The sequence below is a fragment of the Rhinoderma darwinii genome, unplaced genomic scaffold, assembly GCF_050947455.1.
Source record: "Rhinoderma darwinii isolate aRhiDar2 unplaced genomic scaffold, aRhiDar2.hap1 Scaffold_4269, whole genome shotgun sequence".
In the NCBI taxonomy this organism is placed as follows: domain Eukaryota; kingdom Metazoa; phylum Chordata; class Amphibia; order Anura; family Rhinodermatidae; genus Rhinoderma; species Rhinoderma darwinii.
This window is the reverse complement of record NW_027463799.1, coordinates 19,589-40,846: the sequence shown is the minus strand read 5'-3', so window position 1 is coordinate 40,846 and position 21,258 is coordinate 19,589. Positions and strand designations below refer to the sequence as shown.

Genomic DNA, 21,258 nt, shown 5'->3' with positions numbered 1-21,258 from the left:
CTGGGCCCAGGCTTTTATCTCTGAGGCCCCATTATGATGTCAGAAAGCTGGCTCTGGAATCCTGAGGGCTCCACTATGACACGTGCAAAGTTCCGTCTGAACTTTATATAAGACGGTGAGGCTCAGTCAGTCACTCAGTGTTGCCTGAGAGGGCAACACTGCAACAGCCGGCCGCCAGGCTGTCTTTTTTTTGCACAGCTAGTTGCCTCCAGGAGGCCACAAGAGGGAGACAAGGGACTGCAAAATGGAAAATAGGCATCCACCAACTTTACAGACAACTTCTCCTTGCTCCTACAACCTCCATCCTTGCACAGTTTGTTATTCTTCTAGGTAACATAGTAACAAATCCAAATTGCTGCTCTCTTTGTAGGCAAGCAAGGCTTTGTTGCAACTGCAATTCTTACTTCTTCTTGAAATGTAGGGACGACAGTACATTCCATCACATCCATCTAGTGTACACAGGTAGGTCCATTGTGGCGGGCAGGCGAGCGGGCGGGCTGCTTTATTGGCTGTTTGCTGTTCCCCTACTCCACTCCACTATTTGACTGTTGTGCTGCATCAATCAATCAATCAATCAATCAATCAATCAATCAATCAATCAATCAATCAATCAATCAATCAGTGGCTGGCTCAGGTGCAGCTCTTTAACTTACCTAAAAGGGAGGGCGGAGAGAAGACAAGGAAGGTGAATGAGGTGTTCCAATGTGAAATGCCGGAAACACAGAAACACAGACGACACACAACAAGAGGTGGCAATCTATTCATTAATTGCATTTAATCAATGAGCTCATTATCACTCATGCATTGTCCAACAGGTGTTGAAATAATGGGATTAAAAGGGGAGATCCCTTCAGAAAGACAGAAACAATAGCAAAGACAAAAAACACTTTTGGAATCTGCTTTTAGTCAACACATAAGGAAAGGGTGCACCGGTCCTGGAAATACTGCAATACCAGGTCAATGCGTGGAGTGGACAGAGCAAGCTCTATTTCCATCTCCCTGTTCTAAAAATCCATTTAATATATGGTCCCCAGATAGGGGACGTATCAGATATTAAACTGATAAGAACAGATACTACACTTGATCTTAGCCAAAAGGCCGAGAAGCGATAACCCGAACGGGCCGCGCGTTGCCCGAGCCTGCCCGATACTGCTGTTCAGCCCTTGCAGCGATTCAGCCTACTTCTAGGCAATTCCATGGGGCCCTGCAGGCTCACACACTCACAGCTACACGGGAGGTGAATAAAGGCCGGAGAGGAAGCCAGACAGGATTTGCTTCTTTTGCTTGCACCACAATGCAGTGCTGAAAGAGGAGGAATCTACATAAAAACGCCTTCCTGGCAACGCCCAAATGCCCTGCTGCCATGCAGATAAACACTGGCAGCGGCAGCAAGTGCATGCCCACAGCCACCCCTTGTTCCTTCACACCTTGTATCAGCTGTAATCCAGTCCAGTCCAGTGCTGCCTGCTGAGCAGCACTGACCAACACTGCCTGGGCCCAGGCTTTTATCTCTGAGGCCCCATTATGATGTCAGAAAGCTGGCTCTGGAATCCTGAGGGCTCCACTATGACACGTGCAAAGTTCCGTCTGAACTTTATATAAGACGGTGAGGCTCAGTCAGTCACTCAGTGTTGCCTGAGAGGGCAACACTGCAACAGCCGGCCGCCAGGCTGTCTTTTTTTTGCACAGCTAGTTGCCTCCAGGAGGCCACAAGAGGGAGACAAGGGACTGCAAAATGGAAAATAGGCATCCACCAACTTTACAGACAACTTCTCCTTGCTCCTACAACCTCCATCCTTGCACAGTTTGTTATTCTTCTAGGTAACATAGTAACAAATCCAAATTGCTGCTCTCTTTGTAGGCAAGCAAGGCTTTGTTGCAACTGCAATTCTTACTTCTTCTTGAAATGTAGGGACGACAGTACATTCCATCACATCCATCTAGTGTACACAGGTAGGTCCATTGTGGCGGGCAGGCGAGCGGGCGGGCTGCTTTATTGGCTGTTTGCTGTTCCCCTACTCCACTCCACTATTTGACTGTTGTGCTGCATCAATCAATCAATCAATCAATCAATCAATCAATCAATCAGTGGCTGGCTCAGGTGCAGCTCTTTAACTTACCTAAAAGGGAGGGCGGAGAGAAGACAAGGAAGGTGAATGAGGTGCTCCAATGTGAAATGCCGGAAACACAGAAACACAGACGACACACAACAAGAGGTGGCAATCTATTCATTAATTGCATTTAATCAATGAGCTCATTATCACTCATGCATTGTCCAACAGGTGTTGAAATAATGGGATTAAAAGGGGAGATCCCTTCAGAAAGACAGAAACAATAGCAAAGACAAAAAACACTTTTGGAATCTGCTTTTAGTCAACACATAAGGAAAGGGTGCACCGGTCCTGGAAATACTGCAATACCAGGTCAATGCGTGGAGTGGACAGAGCAAGCTCTATTTCCATCTCCCTGTTCTAAAAATCCATTTAATATATGGTCCCCAGATAGGGGACGTATCAGATATTAAACTGATAAGAACAGATACTACACTTGATCTTAGCCAAAAGGCCGAGAAGCGATAACCCGAACGGGCCGCGCGTTGCCCGAGCCTGCCCGATACTGCTGTTCAGCCCTTGCAGCGATTCAGCCTACTTCTAGGCAATTCCATGGGGCCCTGCAGGCTCACACACTCACAGCTACACGGGAGGTGAATAAAGGCCGGAGAGGAAGCCAGACAGGATTTGCTTCTTTTGCTTGCACCACAATGCAGTGCTGAAAGAGGAGGAATCTACATAAAAACGCCTTCCTGGCAACGCCCAAATGCCCTGCTGCCATGCAGATAAACACTGGCAGCGGCAGCAAGTGCATGCCCACAGCCACCCCTTGTTCCTTCACACCTTGTATCAGCTGTAATCCAGTCCAGTCCAGTGCTGCCTGCTGAGCAGCACTGACCAACACTGCCTGGGCCCAGGCTTTTATCTCTGAGGCCCCATTATGATGTCAGAAAGCTGGCTCTGGAATCCTGAGGGCTCCACTATGACACGTGCAAAGTTCCGTCTGAACTTTATATAAGACGGTGAGGCTCAGTCAGTCACTCAGTGTTGCCTGAGAGGGCAACACTGCAACAGCCGGCCGCCAGGCTGACTTTTTTTTGCACAGCTAGTTGCCTCCAGGAGGCCACAAGAGGGAGACAAGGGACTGCAAAATGGAAAATAGGCATCCACCAACTTTACAGACAACTTCTCCTTGCTCCTACAACCTCCATCCTTGCACAGTTTGTTATTCTTCTAGGTAACATAGTAACAAATCCAAATTGCTGCTCTCTTTGTAGGCAAGCAAGGCTTTGTTGCAACTGCAATTCTTACTTCTTCTTGAAATGTAGGGACGACAGTACATTCCATCACATCCATCTAGTGTACACAGGTAGGTCCATTGTGGCGGGCAGGCGAGCGGGCGGGCTGCTTTATTGGCTGTTTGCTGTTCCCCTACTCCACTCCACTATTTGACTGTTGTGCTGCATCAATCAATCAATCAATCAATCAATCAATCAATCAATCAGTGGCTGGCTCAGGTGCAGCTCTTTAACTTACCTAAAAGGGAGGGCGGAGAGAAGACAAGGAAGGTGAATGAGGTGTTCCAATGTGAAATGCCGGAAACACAGAAACACAGACGACACACAACAAGAGGTGGCAATCTATTCATTAATTGCATTTAATCAATGAGCTCATTATCACTCATGCATTGTCCAACAGGTGTTGAAATAATGGGATTAAAAGGGGAGATCCCTTCAGAAAGACAGAAACAATAGCAAAGACAAAAAACACTTTTGGAATCTGCTTTTAGTCAACACATAAGGAAAGGGTGCACCGGTCCTGGAAATACTGCAATACCAGGTCAATGCGTGGAGTGGACAGAGCAAGCTCTATTTCCATCTCCCTGTTCTAAAAATCCATTTAATATATGGTCCCCAGATAGGGGACGTATCAGATATTAAACTGATAAGAACAGATACTACACTTGATCTTAGCCAAAAGGCCGAGAAGCGATAACCCGAACGGGCCGCGCGTTGCCCGAGCCTGCCCGATACTGCTGTTCAGCCCTTGCAGCGATTCAGCCTACTTCTAGGCAATTCCATGGGGCCCTGCAGGCTCACACACTCACAGCTACACGGGAGGTGAATAAAGGCCGGAGAGGAAGCCAGACAGGATTTGCTTCTTTTGCTTGCACCACAATGCAGTGCTGAAAGAGGAGGAATCTACATAAAAACGCCTTCCTGGCAACGCCCAAATGCCCTGCTGCCATGCAGATAAACACTGGCAGCGGCAGCAAGTGCATGCCCACAGCCACCCCTTGTTCCTTCACACCTTGTATCAGCTGTAATCCAGTCCAGTCCAGTGCTGCCTGCTGAGCAGCACTGACCAACACTGCCTGGGCCCAGGCTTTTATCTCTGAGGCCCCATTATGATGTCAGAAAGCTGGCTCTGGAATCCTGAGGGCTCCACTATGACACGTGCAAAGTTCCGTCTGAACTTTATATAAGACGGTGAGGCTCAGTCAGTCACTCAGTGTTGCCTGAGAGGGCAACACTGCAACAGCCGGCCGCCAGGCTGTCTTTTTTTTGCACAGCTAGTTGCCTCCAGGAGGCCACAAGAGGGAGACAAGGGACTGCAAAATGGAAAATAGGCATCCACCAACTTTACAGACAACTTCTCCTTGCTCCTACAACATCCATCCTTGCACAGTTTGTTATTCTTCTAGGTAACATAGTAATAAATCCAAATTGCTGCTCTCTTTGTAGGCAAGCAAGGCTTTGTTGCAACTGCAATTCTTACTTCTTCTTGAAATGTAGGGACGACAGTACATTCCATCACATCCATCTAGTGTACACAGGTAGGTCCATTGTGGCGGGCAGGCGAGCGGGCGGGCTGCTTTATTGGCTGTTTGCTGTTCCCCTACTCCACTCCACTATTTGACTGTTGTGCTGCATCAATCAATCAATCAATCAATCAATCAATCAATCAGTGGCTGGCTCAGGTGCAGCTCTTTAACTTACCTAAAAGGGAGGGCGGAGAGAAGACAAGGAAGGTGAATGAGGTGTTCCAATGTGAAATGCCGGAAACACAGAAACACAGACGACACACAACAAGAGGTGGCAATCTATTCATTAATTGCATTTAATCAATGAGCTCATTATCACTCATGCATTGTCCAACAGGTGTTGAAATAATGGGATTAAAAGGGGAGATCCCTTCAGAAAGACAGAAACAATAGCAAAGACAAAAAACACTTTTGGAATCTGCTTTTAGTCAACACATAAGGAAAGGGTGCACCGGTCCTGGAAATACTGCAATACCAGGTCAATGCGTGGAGTGGACAGAGCAAGCTCTATTTCCATCTCCCTGTTCTAAAAATCCATTTAATATATGGTCCCCAGATAGGGGACGTATCAGATATTAAACTGATAAGAACAGATACTACACTTGATCTTAGCCAAAAGGCCGAGAAGCGATAACCCGAACGGGCCGCGCGTTGCCCGAGCCTGCCCGATACTGCTGTTCAGCCCTTGCAGCGATTCAGCCTACTTCTAGGCAATTCCATGGGGCCCTGCAGGCTCACACACTCACAGCTACACGGGAGGTGAATAAAGGCCGGAGAGGAAGCCAGACAGGATTTGCTTCTTTTGCTTGCACCACAATGCAGTGCTGAAAGAGGAGGAATCTACATAAAAACGCCTTCCTGGCAACGCCCAAATGCCCTGCTGCCATGCAGATAAACACTGGCAGCGGCAGCAAGTGCATGCCCACAGCCACCCCTTGTTCCTTCACACCTTGTATCAGCTGTAATCCAGTCCAGTCCAGTGCTGCCTGCTGAGCAGCACTGACCAACACTGCCTGGGCCCAGGCTTTTATCTCTGAGGCCCCATTATGATGTCAGAAAGCTGGCTCTGGAATCCTGAGGGCTCCACTATGACACGTGCAAAGTTCCGTCTGAACTTTATATAAGACGGTGAGGCTCAGTCAGTCACTCAGTGTTGCCTGAGAGGGCAACACTGCAACAGCCGGCCGCCAGGCTGTCTTTTTTTTGCACAGCTAGTTGCCTCCAGGAGGCCACAAGAGGGAGACAAGGGACTGCAAAATGGAAAATAGGCATCCACCAACTTTACAGACAACTTCTCCTTGCTCCTACAACCTCCATCCTTGCACAGTTTGTTATTCTTCTAGGTAACATAGTAACAAATCCAAATTGCTGCTCTCTTTGTAGGCAAGCAAGGCTTTGTTGCAACTGCAATTCTTACTTCTTCTTGAAATGTAGGGACGACAGTACATTCCATCACATCCATCTAGTGTACACAGGTAGGTCCATTGTGGCGGGCAGGCGAGCGGGCGGGCTGCTTTATTGGCTGTTTGCTGTTCCCCTACTCCACTCCACTATTTGACTGTTGTGCTGCATCAATCAATCAATCAATCAATCAATCAATCAATCAATCAGTGGCTGGCTCAGGTGCAGCTCTTTAACTTACCTAAAAGGGAGGGCGGAGAGAAGACAAGGAAGGTGAATGAGGTGTTCCAATGTGAAATGCCGGAAACACAGAAACACAGACGACACACAACAAGAGGTGGCAATCTATTCATTAATTGCATTTAATCAATGAGCTCATTATCACTCATGCATTGTCCAACAGGTGTTGAAATAATGGGATTAAAAGGGGAGATCCCTTCAGAAAGACAGAAACAATAGCAAAGACAAAAAACACTTTTGGAATCTGCTTTTAGTCAACACATAAGGAAAGGGTGCACCGGTCCTGGAAATACTGCAATACCAGGTCAATGCGTGGAGTGGACAGAGCAAGCTCTATTTCCATCTCCCTGTTCTAAAAATCCATTTAATATATGGTCCCCAGATAGGGGACGTATCAGATATTAAACTGATAAGAACAGATACTACACTTGATCTTAGCCAAAAGGCCGAGAAGCGATAACCCGAACGGGCCGCGCGTTGCCCGAGCCTGCCCGATACTGCTGTTCAGCCCTTGCAGCGATTCAGCCTACTTCTAGGCAATTCCATGGGGCCCTGCAGGCTCACACACTCACAGCTACACGGGAGGTGAATAAAGGCCGGAGAGGAAGCCAGACAGGACTTGCTTCTTTTGCTTGCACCACAATGCAGTGCTGAAAGAGGAGGAATCTACATAAAAACGCCTTCCTGGCAACGCCCAAATGCCCTGCTGCCATGCAGATAAACACTGGCAGCGGCAGCAAGTGCATGCCCACAGCCACCCCTTGTTCCTTCACACCTTGTATCAGCTGTAATCCAGTCCAGTCCAGTGCTGCCTGCTGAGCAGCACTGACCAACACTGCCTGGGCCCAGGCTTTTATCTCTGAGGCCCCATTATGATGTCAGAAAGCTGGCTCTGGAATCCTGAGGGCTCCACTATGACACGTGCAAAGTTCCGTCTGAACTTTATATAAGACGGTGAGGCTCAGTCAGTCACTCAGTGTTGCCTGAGAGGGCAACACTGCAACAGCCGGCCGCCAGGCTGTCTTTTTTTTGCACAGCTAGTTGCCTCCAGGAGGCCACAAGAGGGAGACAAGGGACTGCAAAATGGAAAATAGGCATCCACCAACTTTACAGACAACTTCTCCTTGCTCCTACAACCTCCATCCTTGCACAGTTTGTTATTCTTCTAGGTAACATAGTAACAAATCCAAATTGCTGCTCTCTTTGTAGGCAAGCAAGGCTTTGTTGCAACTGCAATTCTTACTTCTTCTTGAAATGTAGGGACGACAGTACATTCCATCACATCCATCTAGTGTACACAGGTAGGTCCATTGTGGCGGGCAGGCGAGCGGGCGGGCTGCTTTATTGGCTGTTTGCTGTTCCCCTACTCCACTCCACTATTTGACTGTTGTGCTGCATCAATCAATCAATCAATCAATCAATCAATCAATCAATCAATCAATCAATCAATCAATCAATCAGTGGCTGGCTCAGGTGCAGCTCTTTAACTTACCTAAAAGGGAGGGCGGAGAGAAGACAAGGAAGGTGAATGAGGTGTTCCAATGTGAAATGCCGGAAACACAGAAACACAGACGACACACAACAAGAGGTGGCAATCTATTCATTAATTGCATTTAATCAATGAGCTCATTATCACTCATGCATTGTCCAACAGGTGTTGAAATAATGGGATTAAAAGGGGAGATCCCTTCAGAAAGACAGAAACAATAGCAAAGACAAAAAACACTTTTGGAATCTGCTTTTAGTCAACACATAAGGAAAGGGTGCACCGGTCCTGGAAATACTGCAATACCAGGTCAATGCGTGGAGTGGACAGAGCAAGCTCTATTTCCATCTCCCTGTTCTAAAAATCCATTTAATATATGGTCCCCAGATAGGGGACGTATCAGATATTAAACTGATAAGAACAGATACTACACTTGATCTTAGCCAAAAGGCCGAGAAGCGATAACCCGAACGGGCCGCGCGTTGCCCGAGCCTGCCCGATACTGCTGTTCAGCCCTTGCAGCGATTCAGCCTACTTCTAGGCAATTCCATGGGGCCCTGCAGGCTCACACACTCACAGCTACACGGGAGGTGAATAAAGGCCGGAGAGGAAGCCAGACAGGATTTGCTTCTTTTGCTTGCACCACAATGCAGTGCTGAAAGAGGAGGAATCTACATAAAAACGCCTTCCTGGCAACGCCCAAATGCCCTGCTGCCATGCAGATAAACACTGGCAGCGGCAGCAAGTGCATGCCCACAGCCACCCCTTGTTCCTTCACACCTTGTATCAGCTGTAATCCAGTCCAGTCCAGTGCTGCCTGCTGAGCAGCACTGACCAACACTGCCTGGGCCCAGGCTTTTATCTCTGAGGCCCCATTATGATGTCAGAAAGCTGGCTCTGGAATCCTGAGGGCTCCACTATGACACGTGCAAAGTTCCGTCTGAACTTTATATAAGACGGTGAGGCTCAGTCAGTCACTCAGTGTTGCCTGAGAGGGCAACACTGCAACAGCCGGCCGCCAGGCTGTCTTTTTTTTGCACAGCTAGTTGCCTCCAGGAGGCCACAAGAGGGAGACAAGGGACTGCAAAATGGAAAATAGGCATCCACCAACTTTACAGACAACTTCTCCTTGCTCCTACAACCTCCATCCTTGCACAGTTTGTTATTCTTCTAGGTAACATAGTAACAAATCCAAATTGCTGCTCTCTTTGTAGGCAAGCAAGGCTTTGTTGCAACTGCAATTCTTACTTCTTCTTGAAATGTAGGGACGACAGTACATTCCATCACATCCATCTAGTGTACACAGGTAGGTCCATTGTGGCGGGCAGGCGAGCGGGCGGGCTGCTTTATTGGCTGTTTGCTGTTCCCCTACTCCACTCCACTATTTGACTGTTGTGCTGCATCAATCAATCAATCAATCAATCAATCAATCAATCAATCAGTGGCTGGCTCAGGTGCAGCTCTTTAACTTACCTAAAAGGGAGGGCGGAGAGAAGACAAGGAAGGTGAATGAGGTGTTCCAATGTGAAATGCCGGAAACACAGAAACACAGACGACACACAACAAGAGGTGGCAATCTATTCATTAATTGCATTTAATCAATGAGCTCATTATCACTCATGCATTGTCCAACAGGTGTTGAAATAATGGGATTAAAAGGGGAGATCCCTTCAGAAAGACAGAAACAATAGCAAAGACAAAAAACACTTTTGGAATCTGCTTTTAGTCAACACATAAGGAAAGGGTGCACCGGTCCTGGAAATACTGCAATACCAGGTCAATGCGTGGAGTGGACAGAGCAAGCTCTATTTCCATCTCCCTGTTCTAAAAATCCATTTAATATATGGTCCCCAGATAGGGGACGTATCAGATATTAAACTGATAAGAACAGATACTACACTTGATCTTAGCCAAAAGGCCGAGAAGCGATAACCCGAACGGGCCGCGCGTTGCCCGAGCCTGCCCGATACTGCTGTTCAGCCCTTGCAGCGATTCAGCCTACTTCTAGGCAATTCCATGGGGCCCTGCAGGCTCACACACTCACAGCTACACGGGAGGTGAATAAAGGCCGGAGAGGAAGCCAGACAGGATTTGCTTCTTTTGCTTGCACCACAATGCAGTGCTGAAAGAGGAGGAATCTACATAAAAACGCCTTCCTGGCAACGCCCAAATGCCCTGCTGCCATGCAGATAAACACTGGCAGCGGCAGCAAGTGCATGCCCACAGCCACCCCTTGTTCCTTCACACCTTGTATCAGCTGTAATCCAGTCCAGTCCAGTGCTGCCTGCTGAGCAGCACTGACCAACACTGCCTGGGCCCAGGCTTTTATCTCTGAGGCCCCATTATGATGTCAGAAAGCTGGCTCTGGAATCCTGAGGGCTCCACTATGACACGTGCAAAGTTCCGTCTGAACTTTATATAAGACGGTGAGGCTCAGTCAGTCACTCAGTGTTGCCTGAGAGGGCAACACTGCAACAGCCGGCCGCCAGGCTGTCTTTTTTTTGCACAGCTAGTTGCCTCCAGGAGGCCACAAGAGGGAGACAAGGGACTGCAAAATGGAAAATAGGCATCCACCAACTTTACAGACAACTTCTCCTTGCTCCTACAACCTCCATCCTTGCACAGTTTGTTATTCTTCTAGGTAACATAGTAACAAATCCAAATTGCTGCTCTCTTTGTAGGCAAGCAAGGCTTTGTTGCAACTGCAATTCTTACTTCTTCTTGAAATGTAGGGACGACAGTACATTCCATCACATCCATCTAGTGTACACAGGTAGGTCCATTGTGGCGGGCAGGCGAGCGGGCGGGCTGCTTTATTGGCTGTTTGCTGTTCCCCTACTCCACTCCACTATTTGACTGTTGTGCTGCATCAATCAATCAATCAATCAATCAATCAATCAATCAATCAATCAATCAGTGGCTGGCTCAGGTGCAGCTCTTTAACTTACCTAAAAGGGAGGGCGGAGAGAAGACAAGGAAGGTGAATGAGGTGTTCCAATGTGAAATGCCGGAAACACAGAAACACAGACGACACACAACAAGAGGTGGCAATCTATTCATTAATTGCATTTAATCAATGAGCTCATTATCACTCATGCATTGTCCAACAGGTGTTGAAATAATGGGATTAAAAGGGGAGATCCCTTCAGAAAGACAGAAACAATAGCAAAGACAAAAAACACTTTTGGAATCTGCTTTTAGTCAACACATAAGGAAAGGGTGCACCGGTCCTGGAAATACTGCAATACCAGGTCAATGCGTGGAGTGGACAGAGCAAGCTCTATTTCCATCTCCCTGTTCTAAAAATCCATTTAATATATGGTCCCCAGATAGGGGACGTATCAGATATTAAACTGATAAGAACAGATACTACACTTGATCTTAGCCAAAAGGCCGAGAAGCGATAACCCGAACGGGCCGCGCGTTGCCCGAGCCTGCCCGATACTGCTGTTCAGCCCTTGCAGCGATTCAGCCTACTTCTAGGCAATTCCATGGGGCCCTGCAGGCTCACACACTCACAGCTACACGGGAGGTGAATAAAGGCCGGAGAGGAAGCCAGACAGGATTTGCTTCTTTTGCTTGCACCACAATGCAGTGCTGAAAGAGGAGGAATCTACATAAAAACGCCTTCCTGGCAACGCCCAAATGCCCTGCTGCCATGCAGATAAACACTGGCAGCGGCAGCAAGTGCATGCCCACAGCCACCCCTTGTTCCTTCACACCTTGTATCAGCTGTAATCCAGTCCAGTCCAGTGCTGCCTGCTGAGCAGCACTGACCAACACTGCCTGGGCCCAGGCTTTTATCTCTGAGGCCCCATTATGATGTCAGAAAGCTGGCTCTGGAATCCTGAGGGCTCCACTATGACACGTGCAAAGTTCCGTCTGAACTTTATATAAGACGGTGAGGCTCAGTCAGTCACTCAGTGTTGCCTGAGAGGGCAACACTGCAACAGCCGGCCGCCAGGCTGTCTTTTTTTTGCACAGCTAGTTGCCTCCAGGAGGCCACAAGAGGGAGACAAGGGACTGCAAAATGGAAAATAGGCATCCACCAACTTTACAGACAACTTCTCCTTGCTCCTACAACCTCCATCCTTGCACAGTTTGTTATTCTTCTAGGTAACATAGTAACAAATCCAAATTGCTGCTCTCTTTGTAGGCAAGCAAGGCTTTGTTGCAACTGCAATTCTTACTTCTTCTTGAAATGTAGGGACGACAGTACATTCCATCACATCCATCTAGTGTACACAGGTAGGTCCATTGTGGCGGGCAGGCGAGCGGGCGGGCTGCTTTATTGGCTGTTTGCTGTTCCCCTACTCCACTCCACTATTTGACTGTTGTGCTGCATCAATCAATCAATCAATCAATCAATCAATCAATCAATCAATCAGTGGCTGGCTCAGGTGCAGCTCTTTAACTTACCTAAAAGGGAGGGCGGAGAGAAGACAAGGAAGGTGAATGAGGTGTTCCAATGTGAAATGCCGGAAACACAGAAACACAGACGACACACAACAAGAGGTGGCAATCTATTCATTAATTGCATTTAATCAATGAGCTCATTATCACTCATGCATTGTCCAACAGGTGTTGAAATAATGGGATTAAAAGGGGAGATCCCTTCAGAAAGACAGAAACAATAGCAAAGACAAAAAACACTTTTGGAATCTGCTTTTAGTCAACACATAAGGAAAGGGTGCACCGGTCCTGGAAATACTGCAATACCAGGTCAATGCGTGGAGTGGACAGAGCAAGCTCTATTTCCATCTCCCTGTTCTAAAAATCCATTTAATATATGGTCCCCAGATAGGGGACGTATCAGATATTAAACTGATAAGAACAGATACTACACTTGATCTTAGCCAAAAGGCCGAGAAGCGATAACCCGAACGGGCCGCGCGTTGCCCGAGCCTGCCCGATACTGCTGTTCAGCCCTTGCAGCGATTCAGCCTACTTCTAGGCAATTCCATGGGGCCCTGCAGGCTCACACACTCACAGCTACACGGGAGGTGAATAAAGGCCGGAGAGGAAGCCAGACAGGATTTGCTTCTTTTGCTTGCACCACAATGCAGTGCTGAAAGAGGAGGAATCTACATAAAAACGCCTTCCTGGCAACGCCCAAATGCCCTGCTGCCATGCAGATAAACACTGGCAGCGGCAGCAAGTGCATGCCCACAGCCACCCCTTGTTCCTTCACACCTTGTATCAGCTGTAATCCAGTCCAGTCCAGTGCTGCCTGCTGAGCAGCACTGACCAACACTGCCTGGGCCCAGGCTTCTCTGAGGCCCCATTATGATGTCAGAAAGCTGGCTCTGGAATCCTGAGGGCTCCACTATGACACGTGCAAAGTTCCGTCTGAACTTTATATAAGACGGTGAGGCTCAGTCAGTCACTCAGTGTTGCCTGAGAGGGCAACACTGCAACAGCCGGCCGCCAGGCTGTCTTTTTTTTGCACAGCTAGTTGCCTCCAGGAGGCCACAAGAGGGAGACAAGGGACTGCAAAATGGAAAATAGGCATCCACCAACTTTACAGACAACTTCTCCTTGCTCCTACAACCTCCATCCTTGCACAGTTTGTTATTCTTCTAGGTAACATAGTAACAAATCCAAATTGCTGCTCTCTTTGTAGGCAAGCAAGGCTTTGTTGCAACTGCAATTCTTACTTCTTCTTGAAATGTAGGGACGACAGTACATTCCATCACATCCATCTAGTGTACACAGGTAGGTCCATTGTGGCGGGCAGGCGAGCGGGCGGGCTGCTTTATTGGCTGTTTGCTGTTCCCCTACTCCACTCCACTATTTGACTGTTGTGCTGCATCAATCAATCAATCAATCAATCAATCAATCAATCAATCAATCAATCAATCAATCAATCAGTGGCTGGCTCAGGTGCAGCTCTTTAACTTACCTAAAAGGGAGGGCGGAGAGAAGACAAGGAAGGTGAATGAGGTGTTCCAATGTGAAATGCCGGAAACACAGAAACACAGACGACACACAACAAGAGGTGGCAATCTATTCATTAATTGCATTTAATCAATGAGCTCATTATCACTCATGCATTGTCCAACAGGTGTTGAAATAATGGGATTAAAAGGGGAGATCCCTTCAGAAAGACAGAAACAATAGCAAAGACAAAAAACACTTTTGGAATCTGCTTTTAGTCAACACATAAGGAAAGGGTGCACCGGTCCTGGAAATACTGCAATACCAGGTCAATGCGTGGAGTGGACAGAGCAAGCTCTATTTCCATCTCCCTGTTCTAAAAATCCATTTAATATATGGTCCCCAGATAGGGGACGTATCAGATATTAAACTGATAAGAACAGATACTACACTTGATCTTAGCCAAAAGGCCGAGAAGCGATAACCCGAACGGGCCGCGCGTTGCCCGAGCCTGCCCGATACTGCTGTTCAGCCCTTGCAGCGATTCAGCCTACTTCTAGGCAATTCCATGGGGCCCTGCAGGCTCACACACTCACAGCTACACGGGAGGTGAATAAAGGCCGGAGAGGAAGCCAGACAGGATTTGCTTCTTTTGCTTGCACCACAATGCAGTGCTGAAAGAGGAGGAATCTACATAAAAACGCCTTCCTGGCAACGCCCAAATGCCCTGCTGCCATGCAGATAAACACTGGCAGCGGCAGCAAGTGCATGCCCACAGCCACCCCTTGTTCCTTCACACCTTGTATCAGCTGTAATCCAGTCCAGTCCAGTGCTGCCTGCTGAGCAGCACTGACCAACACTGCCTGGGCCCAGGCTTTTATCTCTGAGGCCCCATTATGATGTCAGAAAGCTGGCTCTGGAATCCTGAGGGCTCCACTATGACACGTGCAAAGTTCCGTCTGAACTTTATATAAGACGGTGAGGCTCAGTCAGTCACTCAGTGTTGCCTGAGAGGGCAACACTGCAACAGCCGGCCGCCAGGCTGTCTTTTTTTTGCACAGCTAGTTGCCTCCAGGAGGCCACAAGAGGGAGACAAGGGACTGCAAAATGGAAAATAGGCATCCACCAACTTTACAGACAACTTCTCCTTGCTCCTACAACCTCCATCCTTGCACAGTTTGTTATTCTTCTAGGTAACATAGTAACAAATCCAAATTGCTGCTCTCTTTGTAGGCAAGCAAGGCTTTGTTGCAACTGCAATTCTTACTTCTTCTTGAAATGTAGGGACGACAGTACATTCCATCACATCCATCTAGTGTACACAGGTAGGTCCATTGTGGCGGGCAGGCGAGCGGGCGGGCTGCTTTATTGGCTGTTTGCTGTTCCCCTACTCCACTCTACTATTTGACTGTTGTGCTGCATCAATCAATCAATCAATCAATCAATCAATCAATCAATCAATCAATCAATCAGTGGCTGGCTCAGGTGCAGCTCTTTAACTTACCTAAAAGGGAGGGCGGAGAGAAGACAAGGAAGGTGAATGAGGTGTTCCAATGTGAAATGCCGGAAACACAGAAACACAGACGACACACAACAAGAGGTGGCAATCTATTCATTAATTGCATTTAATCAATGAGCTCATTATCACTCATGCATTGTCCAACAGGTGTTGAAATAATGGGATTAAAAGGGGAGATCCCTTCAGAAAGACAGAAACAATAGCAAAGACAAAAAACACTTTTGGAATCTGCTTTTAGTCAACACATAAGGAAATGGTGCACCGGTCCTGGAAATACTGCAATACCAGGTCAATGCGTGGAGTGGACAGAGCAAGCTCTATTTCCATCTCCCTGTTCTAAAAATCCATTTAATATATGGTCCCCAGATAGGGGACGTATCAGATATTAAACTGATAAGAACAGATACTACACTTGATCTTAGCCAAAAGGCCGAGAAGCGATAACCCGAACGGGCCGCGCGTTGCCCGAGGCTGCCCGATACTGCTGTTCAGCCCTTGCAGCGATTCAGCCTACTTCTAGGCAATTCCATGGGGCCCTGCAGGCTCACACACTCACAGCTACACGGGAGGTGAATAAAGGCCGGAGAGGAAGCCAGACAGGATTTGCTTCTTTTGCTTGCACCACAATGCAGTGCTGAAAGAGGAGGAATCTACATAAAAACGCCTTCCTGGCAACGCCCAAATGCCCTGCTGCCATGCAGATAAACACTGGCAGCGGCAGCAAGTGCATGCCCACAGCCACCCCTTGTTCCTTCACACCTTGTATCAGCTGTAATCCAGTCCAGTCCAGTGCTGCCTGCTGAGCAGCACTGACCAACACTGCCTGGGCCCAGGCTTTTATCTCTGAGGCCCCATTATGATGTCAGAAAGCTGGCTCTGGAATCCTGAGGGCTCCACTATGACACGTGCAAAGTTCCGTCTGAACTTTATATAAGACGGTGAGGCTCAGTCAGTCACTCAGTGTTGCCTGAGAGGGCAACACTGCAACAGCCGGCCGCCAGGCTGTCTTTTTTTTGCACAGCTAGTTGCCTCCAGGAGGCCACAAGAGGGAGACAAGGGACTGCAAAATGGAAAATAGGCATCCACCAACTTTACAGACAACTTCTCCTTGCTCCTACAACCTCCATCCTTGCACAGTTTGTTATTCTTCTAGGTAACATAGTAACAAATCCAAATTGCTGCTCTCTTTGTAGGCAAGCAAGGCTTTGTTGCAACTGCAATTCTTACTTCTTCTTGAAATGTAGGGACGACAGTACATTCCATCACATCCATCTAGTGTACACAGGTAGGTCCATTGTGGCGGGCAGGCGAGCGGGCGGGCTGCTTTATTGGCTGTTTGCTGTTCCCCTACTCCACTCCACTATTTGACTGTTGTGCTGCATCAATCAATCAATCAATCAATCAATCAATCAATCAATCAATCAATCAGTGGCTGGCTCAGGTGCAGCTCTTTAACTTACCTAAAAGGGAGGGCGGAGAGAAGACAAGGAAGGTGAATGAGGTGTTCCAATGTGAAATGCCGGAAACACAGAAACACAGACGACACACAACAAGAGGTGGCAATCTATTCATTAATTGCATTTAATCAATGAGCTCATTATCACTCATGCATTGTCCAACAGGTGTTGAAATAATGGGATTAAAAGGGGAGATCCCTTCAGAAAGACAGAAACAATAGCAAAGACAAAAAACACTTTTGGAATCTGCTTTTAGTCAACACATAAGGAAAGGGTGCACCGGTCCTGGAAATACTGCAATACCAGGTCAATGCGTGGAGTGGACAGAGCAAGCTCTATTTCCATCTCCCTGTTCTAAAAATCCATTTAATATATGGTCCCCAGATAGGGGACGTATCAGATATTAAACTGATAAGAACAGATACTACACTTGATCTTAGCCAAAAGGCCGAGAAGCGATAACCCGAACGGGCCGCGCGTTGCCCGAGCCTGCCCGATACTGCTGTTCAGCCCTTGCAGCGATTCAGCCTACTTCTAGGCAATTCCATGGGGCCCTGCAGGCTCACACACTCACAGCTACACGGGAGGTGAATAAAGGCCGGAGAGGAAGCCAGACAGGATTTGCTTCTTTTGCTTGCACCACAATGCAGTGCTGAAAGAGGAGGAATCTACATAAAAACGCCTTCCTGGCAACGCCCAAATGCCCTGCTGCCATGCAGATAAACACTGGCAGCGGCAGCAAGTGCATGCCCACAGCCACCCCTTGTTCCTTCACACCTTGTATCAGCTGTAATCCAGTCCAGTCCAGTGCTGCCTGCTGAGCAGCACTGATCAACACTGCCTGGGCCCAGGCTTTTATCTCTGAGGCCCCATTATGATGTCAGAAAGCTGGCTCTGGAATCCTGAGGGCTCCACTATGACACGTGCAAAGTTCCGTCTGAACTTTATATAAGACGGTGAGGCTCAGTCAGTCACTCAGTGTTGCCTGAGAGGGCAACACTGCAACAGCCGGCCGCCAGGCTGTCTTTTTTTTGCACAGCTAGTTGCCTCCAGGAGGCCACAAGAGGGAGACAAGGGACTGCAAAATGGAAAATAGGCATCCACCAACTTTACAGACAACTTCTCCTTGCTCCTACAACCTCCATCCTTGCACAGTTTGTTATTCTTCTAGGTAACATAGTAACAAATCCAAATTGCTGCTCTCTTTGTAGGCAAGCAAGGCTTTGTTGCAACTGCAATTCTTACTTCTTCTTGAAATGTAGGGACGACAGTACATTCCATCACATCCATCTAGTGTACACAGGTAGGTCCATTGTGGCGGGCAGGCGAGCGGGCGGGCTGCTTTATTGGCTGTTTGCTGTTCCCCTACTCCACTCCACTATTTGACTGTTGTGCTGCATCAATCAATCAATCAATCAATCAATCAATCAATCAGTGGCTGGCTCAGGTGCAGCTCTTTAACTTACCTAAAAGGGAGGGCGGAGAGAAGACAAGGAAGGTGAATGAGGTGTTCCAATGTGAAATGCCGGAAACACAGAAACACAGACGACACACAACAAGAGGTGGCAATCTATTCATTAATTGCATTTAATCAATGAGCTCATTATCACTCATGCATTGTCCAACAGGTGTTGAAATAATGGGATTAAAAGGGGAGATCCCTTCAGAAAGACAGAAACAATAGCAAAGACAAAAAACACTTTTGGAATCTGCTTTTAGTCAACACATAAGGAAAGGGTGCACCGGTCCTGGAAATACTGCAATACCAGGTCAATGCGTGGAGTGGACAGAGCAAGCTCTATTTCCATCTCCCTGTTCTAAAAATCCATTTAATATATGGTCCCCAGATAGGGGACGTATCAGATATTAAACTGATAAGAACAGATACTACACTTGATCTTAGCCAAAAGGCCGAGAAGCGATAACCCGAACGGGCCGCGCGTTGCCCGAGCCTGCCCGATACTGCTGTTCAGCCCTTGCAGCGATTCAGCCTACTTCTAGGCAATTCCATGGGGCCCTGCAGGCTCACACACTCACAGCTACACGGGAGGTGAATAAAGGCCGGAGAGGAAGCCAGACAGGATTTGCTTCTTTTGCTTGCACCACAATGCAGTGCTGAAAGAGGAGGAATCTACATAAAAACGCCTTCCTGGCAACGCCCAAATGCCCTGCTGCCATGCAGATAAACACTGGCAGCGGCAGCAAGTGCATGCCCACAGCCACCCCTTGTTCCTTCACACCTTGTATCAGCTGTAATCCAGTCCAGTCCAGTGCTGCCTGCTGAGCAGCACTGACCAACACTGCCTGGGCCCAGGCTTTTATCTCTGAGGCCCCATTATGATGTCAGAAAGCTGGCTCTGGAATCCTGAGGGCTCCACTATGACACGTGCAAAGTTCCGTCTGAACTTTATATAAGACGGTGAGGCTCAGTCAGTCACTCAGTGTTGCCTGAGAGGGCAACACTGCAACAGCCGGCCGCCAGGCTGTCTTTTTTTTGCACAGCTAGTTGCCTCCAGGAGGCCACAAGAGGGAGACAAGGGACTGCAAAATGGAAAATAGGCATCCACCAACTTTACAGACAACTTCTCCTTGCTCCTACAACCTCCATCCTTGCACAGTTTGTTATTCTTCTAGGTAACATAGTAACAAATCCAAATTGCTGCTCTCTTTGTAGGCAAGCAAGGCTTTGTTGCAACTGCAATTCTTACTTCTTCTTGAAATGTAGGGACGACAGTACATGTACACAGGTAGGTCCATTGTGGCGGGCAGGCGAGCGGGCGGGCTGCTTTATTGGCTGTTTGCTGTTCCCCTACTCCACTCCACTATTTGACTGTTGTGCTGCATCAATCAATCAATCAATCAATCAATCAATCAATCAATCAATCAATCAATCAGTGGCTGGCTCAGGTGCAGCTCTTTAACTTACCTAAAAGGGAGGGCGGAGAGAAGACAAGGAAGGTGAATGTGGTGTTCCAATGTGAAATGCCGGAAACACAGAAACACAGACGACACACAACAAGAGGTGGCAATCTATTCATTAATTGCATTTAATCAATGAGCTCATTATCACTCATGCATTGTCCAACAGGTGTTGAAATAATGGGATTAAAAGGGGAGATCCCTTCAGAAAGACAGAAACAATAGCAAAGACAAAAAACACTTTTGGAATCTGCTTTTAGTCAACACATAAGGAAAGGGTGCACCGGTCCTGGAAATACTGCAATACCAGGTCAATGCGTGGAGTGGACAGAGCAAGCTCTATTTCCATCTCCCTGTTCTAAAAATCCATTTAATATATGGTCCCCAGATAGGGGACGTATCAGATATTAAACTGATAAGAACAGATACTACACTTGATCTTAGCCAAAAGGCCGAGAAGCGATAACCCGAACGGGCCGCGCGTTGCCCGAGCCTGCCCGATACTGCTGTTCAGCCCTTGCAGCGATTCAGCCTACTTCTAGGCAATTCCATGGGGCCCTGCAGGCTCACACACTCACAGCTACACGGGAGGTGAATAAAGGCCGGAGAGGAAGCCAGACAGGATTTGCTTCTTTTGCTTGCACCACAATGCAGTGCTGAAAGAGGAGGAATCTACATAAAAACGCCTTCCTGGCAACGCCCAAATGCCCTGCTGCCATGCAGATAAACACTGGCAGCGGCAGCAAGTGCATGCCCACAGCCACCCCTTGTTCCTTCACACCTTGTATCAGCTGTAATCCAGTCCAGTCCAGTGCTGCCTGCTGAGCAGCACTGACCAACACTGCCTGGGCCCAGGCTTTTATCTCTGAGGCCCCATTATGATGTCAGAAAGCTGGCTCTGGAATCCTGAGGGCTCCACTATGACACGTGCAAAGTTCCGTCTGAACTTTATATAAGACGGTGAGGCTCAGTCAGTCACTCAGTGTTGCCTGAGAGGGCAACACTGCAACAGCCGGCCGCCAGGCTGTCTTTTTTTTGCACAGCTAGTTGCCTCCAGGAGGCCACAAGAGGGAGACAAGGGACTGCAAAATGGAAAATAGGCATCCACCAACTTTACAGACAACTTCTCCTTGCTCCTACAACCTCCATCCTTGCACAGTTTGTTATTCTTCTAGGTAACATAGTAACAAATCCAAATTGCTGCTCTCTTTGTAGGCAAGCAAGGCTTTGTTGCAACTGCAATTCTTACTTCTTCTTGAAATGTAGGGACGACAGTACATTCCATCACATCCATCTAGTGTACACAGGTAGGTCCATTGTGGCGGGCAGGCGAGCGGGCGGGCTGCTTTATTGGCTGTTTGCTGTTCCCCTACTCCACTCCACTATTTGACTGTTGTGCTGCATCAATCAATCAATCAATCAATCAATCAATCAATCAATCAATCAATCAATCAATCAATCAATCAATCAATCAGTGGCTGGCT

At 47.8% G+C, this 21,258-nt stretch overlaps 14 non-coding genes across 14 annotated transcripts; all 14 read right to left on the bottom strand.

The window, feature by feature from the left end:
• Positions 1-919: 919 nt before the first annotated feature.
• On the bottom strand, positions 920-1,110 carry LOC142710667 (U2 spliceosomal RNA). The gene has a single exon (XR_012869672.1). It is a non-coding gene; the product is annotated as a U2 spliceosomal RNA (small nuclear RNA).
• Positions 1,111-2,386: 1,276 nt separating this feature from the next.
• Positions 2,387-2,577, bottom strand: LOC142710666 (U2 spliceosomal RNA). Its single transcript, XR_012869671.1, has one exon. It is a non-coding gene; the product is annotated as a U2 spliceosomal RNA (small nuclear RNA).
• A 1,276-nt stretch (positions 2,578-3,853) lies between these two features.
• On the bottom strand, positions 3,854-4,044 carry LOC142710665 (U2 spliceosomal RNA). Its single transcript, XR_012869670.1, has one exon. It is a non-coding gene; the product is annotated as a U2 spliceosomal RNA (small nuclear RNA).
• A 1,272-nt stretch (positions 4,045-5,316) lies between these two features.
• On the bottom strand, positions 5,317-5,507 carry LOC142710664 (U2 spliceosomal RNA). The gene has a single exon (XR_012869669.1). It is a non-coding gene; the product is annotated as a U2 spliceosomal RNA (small nuclear RNA).
• A 1,276-nt stretch (positions 5,508-6,783) lies between these two features.
• LOC142710663 (U2 spliceosomal RNA) lies at positions 6,784-6,974 on the bottom strand. The gene has a single exon (XR_012869668.1). It is a non-coding gene; the product is annotated as a U2 spliceosomal RNA (small nuclear RNA).
• Positions 6,975-8,274: 1,300 nt separating this feature from the next.
• On the bottom strand, positions 8,275-8,465 carry LOC142710662 (U2 spliceosomal RNA). Its single transcript, XR_012869667.1, has one exon. It is a non-coding gene; the product is annotated as a U2 spliceosomal RNA (small nuclear RNA).
• Positions 8,466-9,741: 1,276 nt separating this feature from the next.
• Positions 9,742-9,932, bottom strand: LOC142710661 (U2 spliceosomal RNA). The gene has a single exon (XR_012869666.1). It is a non-coding gene; the product is annotated as a U2 spliceosomal RNA (small nuclear RNA).
• A 1,284-nt stretch (positions 9,933-11,216) lies between these two features.
• LOC142710659 (U2 spliceosomal RNA) lies at positions 11,217-11,407 on the bottom strand. The gene has a single exon (XR_012869665.1). It is a non-coding gene; the product is annotated as a U2 spliceosomal RNA (small nuclear RNA).
• A 1,280-nt stretch (positions 11,408-12,687) lies between these two features.
• On the bottom strand, positions 12,688-12,878 carry LOC142710658 (U2 spliceosomal RNA). Its single transcript, XR_012869664.1, has one exon. It is a non-coding gene; the product is annotated as a U2 spliceosomal RNA (small nuclear RNA).
• Positions 12,879-14,170: 1,292 nt separating this feature from the next.
• LOC142710656 (U2 spliceosomal RNA) lies at positions 14,171-14,361 on the bottom strand. The gene has a single exon (XR_012869662.1). It is a non-coding gene; the product is annotated as a U2 spliceosomal RNA (small nuclear RNA).
• A 1,288-nt stretch (positions 14,362-15,649) lies between these two features.
• On the bottom strand, positions 15,650-15,840 carry LOC142710645 (U2 spliceosomal RNA). Its single transcript, XR_012869653.1, has one exon. It is a non-coding gene; the product is annotated as a U2 spliceosomal RNA (small nuclear RNA).
• A 1,284-nt stretch (positions 15,841-17,124) lies between these two features.
• LOC142710655 (U2 spliceosomal RNA) lies at positions 17,125-17,315 on the bottom strand. Its single transcript, XR_012869661.1, has one exon. It is a non-coding gene; the product is annotated as a U2 spliceosomal RNA (small nuclear RNA).
• A 1,272-nt stretch (positions 17,316-18,587) lies between these two features.
• On the bottom strand, positions 18,588-18,778 carry LOC142710654 (U2 spliceosomal RNA). Its single transcript, XR_012869660.1, has one exon. It is a non-coding gene; the product is annotated as a U2 spliceosomal RNA (small nuclear RNA).
• A 1,269-nt stretch (positions 18,779-20,047) lies between these two features.
• Positions 20,048-20,238, bottom strand: LOC142710653 (U2 spliceosomal RNA). Its single transcript, XR_012869659.1, has one exon. It is a non-coding gene; the product is annotated as a U2 spliceosomal RNA (small nuclear RNA).
• Positions 20,239-21,258: the final 1,020 nt, after the last annotated feature.